The following is a 6,114-nucleotide window of genomic DNA, read 5'->3' on the forward strand; positions in this document are numbered from 1 at the left end:
TTGCAACATCTTCAACAGTCCAACAATCCAAATATGATCTAAGTGTCAAACCATTTCCTGACCTAGTCAGAGTGAACACTGCATTCATGAAGACTGAAAAGGACAAGAATTTGATCTTTTATTGTGATTTCACACAGGTTAAACTGCCCCCATTGCACTGTGTGCATTATGAATGAACGGAAGATTTTTGGCCGGTGGCAACGTCAGGAGGAGAACTTCAGACGTCTTGTGAGATAAAAGGTTTTGTCTGCTGTGAAAATGTTCCTGCGCTGCTGCAGCAGAATATTTATCACTGATCTGACCTGACCTGGCTTACAAATAAGCTCGTCCTCTATTACAGGAGCATTGCATCATTGTGTTAAACCCTATTATGTTTAGATTAACATGAGGAGAAGCCAAAACAATAGATACAGTGACAGAGTAGCAGTATTACACAGTAAAAGCACTCCAGTATTAGAATTGTACAGAAGAGGACTAGAGCTGGTGTGTAAAAATTAACATTAACATTTATTATTTAATTATGCATTATTACATATTTTGCAAGAACGAATATATAGCTATCATTATGGCTAAGTTTGGATAGCCTTTCAGTACATGTATTTAGTCACACTCCATCTTTGGATAGCACAGTGGTGACCTGTTAAAGCCTAAAAGTGCATACACTTAGACCCCTGAATTCCTCTGCCACATGCCTATCTCTGCAGGGTTCCCAGTCAGCTAAGCAAAGCTTTACACAACCTAAGGAAGGAGACAATCTAAAGTCATGGTGGAGACTGGTGCAAATGTCTGGAGCTGCCTCTGACAACAGTGCCTCCACTTCAACATGCTCATAAAAATCCGCACAGCTAAAGATAGACACTGACGGACAGCAGTAAATCACTAGCAGACCCCCAGGGCCTGACGAGAAAGGGTCCTCAGATGTTGTGTAGCTTAGTTCGCTGCCATTTTGTAGATCCTCCTGTCACTGAGCTGAAGCCCTTTCACCTTTAGACCTTTTGCTGTGTAGTGTTTTGCTCTGTACCCTGATATTCGGAGGCTGATTACAGCGCTTAGATGTTCTAAATGATGATTTGTTATGGTGATAGCACTAGCATTAGCTCTGTAGGAGAACCCTCTCTGAGCCTCACTGCTTTGCGCCCATAGGGCCTCCACATTCCTGTCTCAGCTGGACATTCAACAGACCACCACCTGCAGCATGTCAACAGACTACACAGGTTTAACAGCCCCCTCCTCGCCCCCCTTTTACCATCGTGCCTAACGGGAAGGTGCTGTAAATGTGGTGTCTGTGGGACTTCTACTGAATGCTGTCAGTTATTAACTAAAAAAAAGAGAGACACAGTGTAAACAAATGAAAAAGAAAACACATTTTAACGTAAGCATAATTCGGACAACGGGCTGATGTTTGATAATTCAGCCGTGGCTGTGCATGTTAACACTGGGGGAAGGTGAGGGATGGTATCTTGTCTCAGCTGTCTCTTGTGAGCCTGTGGTGGAGGAAAAAAAAAACGTGAGAAAACTGCCCACACTCTGCCTCTCAGTCACATCCACACACAGAGACGGCTCCAACCACTTCATAAAACCACATCGGAACATCTTTTGTCTTGTCCTCCATTGTTCTCATTTACTTTAAGCCTGCACGTGGCTATTAAGAGCTTGAGTGTTTTTCTAAGTTTGCTTGTTTAAAAGATTGAGTGACTGATATAAAAAAGAAGCATCCTTCATTTACTTGGTGGCTGAATGCACCGATCCGCTTTGATGTTGGGTTCAAGAAACCATCCTTCAGCAAGAAGGAGCTGGCTCGCTGTTGATTACGTGCAAATGTAATTTCGTATTAACATAACAAAGACAAGACTGATAGATCTTATCTGCGGCTCCTCTTGAGTTTGTTGCTCCTGATTTGCGCTGTGCTGCAGTTGCCTAGTAGCCAGCGATGCCCTCTTCATTTCCAATTGACATCACATGGTGCCAGAGGAGCTCACCCAGAATAACTGGACAGGCTTCCAGAGGCACACTAATGTAATATATATGAGCTGAGTGGCCATTTCTCTGTTGGTTGTGAAAGATATTAACAAGACAGGAGGCGTTGTGTGCTTAAATCAATGGCATATAGCACAACAGTGTACACAGCACCTTCATTGAACATTTAGTCAGAAGAGACAGAAAATTTTCCATGAGAAATTGAACTGGAGGAGGATTGAGCCTGGAGGAGTGCTTGGAGGTATCTGGTTGACAGTCAGGCAGGGCTGCAGGGAAACACTCCAAGTCTTCATGTTCCAGGCGTGATCACTCTTCATTTGTGCATGCGCTGCAGTAAATCACCCGTGCAGGTCTCCATAATGGCGACCCTTCAACCCTATACATGCTCATCAAGACAAACAGCTCGCCCCTCCTCCTCATCATCTGAGCTACCCTTAGTGCAGTTTAAATTTCTCTTTATCTTTTCTCCATTAAAAAAAAAAACGCATTAAGACAAAAAAGACTGAACCGTATAGTTAGAAATAAAACTATGTTTCTTTTAGTGTGTTGTGAAATAAACCAAAGAGCCAATCCCCGAAGACCACTTCCATTTCCTTCATCCTGCAGATTTCACCACTGAACCGTTCATAGTGCAGGGTGATTACTTGTTAATGTTATTACTCACTGAACCATGACAGTCACACACAGTGTTACATAAGACTACTCTTTACCTGACATTTCCACATTTACCTGTCCGCTGACCAAAGCATTGCTGCTCTTTTATAGTGTCCAAATGCCATCCTGAAGCTAAAAAGTCACAATGTCATCTTAGATCAAAAGCAGCTCTATTGCCCCCCTCCCCACCTCTCCTCTCTGTCTCTGAGGCTTCTGGTGTTTGAAAATCATCCACGTGCGGTAGTCAGTCAGACAGCTGGGCTTATAATACAAAGCATCACAACACAGCAGTTGCCCACAGTTGTCATGAGCGCTACTCACTGACCCAGTCAGAATCATCATCAAAGGAGCAGGTAATAGGGAGGAAGGATACCTGTTCTCAGGTGACGTTGCAGTTGGTTGCCATATTTCATTCTGTATTGATTGGGTTCCTGCTGATGGACTTTTCTAAGCCTGTACAGGTTTGGAATCTGAGTCAACATATGCTGAATTCAGATACATTCGAGAGTTGTAGTGAGCCTTTACAGGAAGTTGTTGATTGTCTAATGGGCAGGTCACTGCAAGGAGAATGTCAATATCAGTTTCCCACAATGACTTCTGAGGCCTATTAGGGAGTTATACAGGGGCAGATGTGTAGTTTTGTCCACGTTTGGTCTAGTAGTGATGAGTAGACAGTTAAAAAAAAGATTGAAATTCTGCTTTCTGAATTTAGAGGAAAAAAACAGGTCAATGTATTATTTTTAAATTCAAACTCTGCTTGGTGTTTGTAACGATATGATTACATGTCCGGGAAGCCACTTTACAGCACCGGGTTGGTCTCTGCCTGAATGACACTTTGACAACCAGGACCTAACAGGAATCCATCTGCCCATCTGCTCACCCAGACACGTCTGCAACATGGCCTACTTTCAAAAACCCTCAGTAAAAATAAACAACTCAGCCACCGCAGATCAAAGTGTTCAAGGGCGATGCGGCTAAATCGGCCTTCCAGGTAGTTGCAAGACGACTGACGATGCCCGCATTTGTGATTGTCTGTGCCAGCACTTGTGGCAAAAACTGTGGACAGATGGCACAGAGACTGTTTGTATCAGTCATGAGAGTGTCCTCTCAGTCAGCATAGCTGACTTCTTGACTTGTTACATCACACAGTATGTGTCTCTCTGAAACAGGCTAGGTTTCAATCCAGCACATCCGAAGGTAGATGGACCAAAGGGACGCAGTGTGTCCTAACTTACAGCTGAAACTGGACTTCCAACCGTTTAGCACTTTGACTGCACCTGGGGGTGCTGAAAATCACCACCTCGTCATATTTGGCTGTAATGACTGCCAGTCACTGAGTCACCTCTCCAGCCGTGCAACAACTGAACTGCAATGCACTTTCAAGTGGTCAGAAGCTGCAGGGAGTGTCGGCACTGCTGACAGAGCGATGAGCACACTCTGAAGCAAGGATACATTTCGGTGCTTAGCCTCTTTGAGCTCTGGTCATTTTGTGGCCTCTTCAGAGGCACATGTCATCTGCGCTGAGTGTGGGAGATGACAATAAGTTATCATCAGAGCTGTGATTGACTTCTTCAGCAGCCACTGAAGAAATCAATCACAGCTCTGATGACACTGAACCTGGGCTGTGTTCATAATGTGCAGTGATATTGAGATGCATCATGATTTGTGGTATTAATCTTCAGAAGACATCCAATGGACTTGTGTGTGTGCACATCTGTGTGACCACCTCCAATATGAGCTTGGGGGAGCAAGGACTACAGTCCAGAACATTATTGTATACACCGTGGCAGGTTTATTGCCTAAATCCCTCTTTCTCACACAACCCACTTTCCTGAGCCATCCATTAATAGGCAAAACTCCATTTGCACTCGCAGCAACATTATCACCACAGACTAAGTATGGTATTACAATGAAAGACTGGAGCACTGCTGAGAATAGAATAGAATTTGCTTGTGAATCAGGCTGTTGTTTCTCTTGGCTCAGGCATGGCCTTATGGGAGGGGAGGTTACTCTAAAGCTAAGTTCATTGTGATGTGTCATATAACTGTAAAAAAAAAAGTACATATTCAAAAAATGTTTTTTTTATGATTGAGAGGCCAGATTGGGAAACAGGCTGTTGCTGCATGACTGTTAGAACATGCCATTCATGTTGTAAAATCATACAGAACCACGCTCACGCATAGCATTGTACCATTCCACACTCTCAAATCAAAATGAAGAAAACCTGAATGTTTTTCTGTCCACATTACAAACTGTGCACCTGCAGAATTGCATTATCTTTCCATCATAACAGCATCTTTTTGGCCTAGTTAATGAAGTCTGCTGAAACTCAAAGATGTTCAGAGTACAGGCTCACTCCTCCCTCATTTGACTGTACTGTAGTATGTGTGGGAGTTCAGCTTGGCTGGCCAGTCCAGTCTCTCTGGGGTGCCAGCCAAAGTCTCCAGTGGGCTGAGGAGACAGCTCAAAATAAATATGTGCCCCCCTTTTCAACCAAGGAATCACAAGCAGGACATCTTGCTCTTTTAGCAGTCCAGAGGTGACAGTGTGCCTCTCAGCATCAGTTCCATTTGGATCCCTCTCACATCCTATCAGATGTCATAAATCAGCAGTGATCGCCGGGGAATAATTCAATCTTTATTTAGACTACATGGATAACTACAGGGTGTCACTTTTTGACAGATGTTTGGTTGTTTTAATGCTGTATTTATTTCTGTTTATAATCAAGACATAGTTTGAAATTATTATCATTGCCATGATTCCCAGAACAAGCTGCTTACATAGCTACTCACAGGTGTTTTTGTCATAGACTGTGCCATCCTTGGAGAGGCTAAGGTCAGGAAGATTACTAATCTGTTCCCATGGATTCCCACATAATCTCTGAGGATGTGGTGTGGGGTTTGTGGGGTTATGTAGCCATTGTCAGTCCAGTCTAATCAAAATACAGTTATGGAGCAGTGTTTTTTTTCCACCGCAACTTTAGTGGACATTCAGAAATTCATGTTTCAAAAAAGAATCTAATGATAGCAGAATTCTGGCATTGTAAGCAAAAGCTGCAGTGATGAACCTAAATGATCACGTCTATCAGTAGCTTCTACTGGCTTCACACAAAGTCTTAGCTCATTGTTCAGCTGTTCAACTACTGGTTCACTCTTATTTGTTCAGCTTCCTGCTCAGCAATAACCTGGTGGATACAGTTAAGAATTTAAAAACCACAGTCATAATGTAATAACAGAATTCAGGTAAAAAAAACAAATAACTGATGGTCTGTGCTGCTGGATGCACTTCTAATAATGAGTTACAACTCATTGCACAGCACCAAGTGGCTTATGTGTAAGTGTTTGTAGGCGTTGTGTGTTTATTCCAAGTGCCCAGTTTACTAAAATTGCTGTGTGGATGAGGTGACATGAAGACTTTAGACATGTTTGAAAGGTTAACAGAGGCCTAAAAGGAGCAAATGTCAGACATGTTGAAATACACAAA

This window comes from Parambassis ranga, chromosome 15 (assembly GCF_900634625.1).
Source record: "Parambassis ranga chromosome 15, fParRan2.1, whole genome shotgun sequence".
NCBI classification, from domain to species: Eukaryota; Metazoa; Chordata; class Actinopteri; family Ambassidae; genus Parambassis; species Parambassis ranga.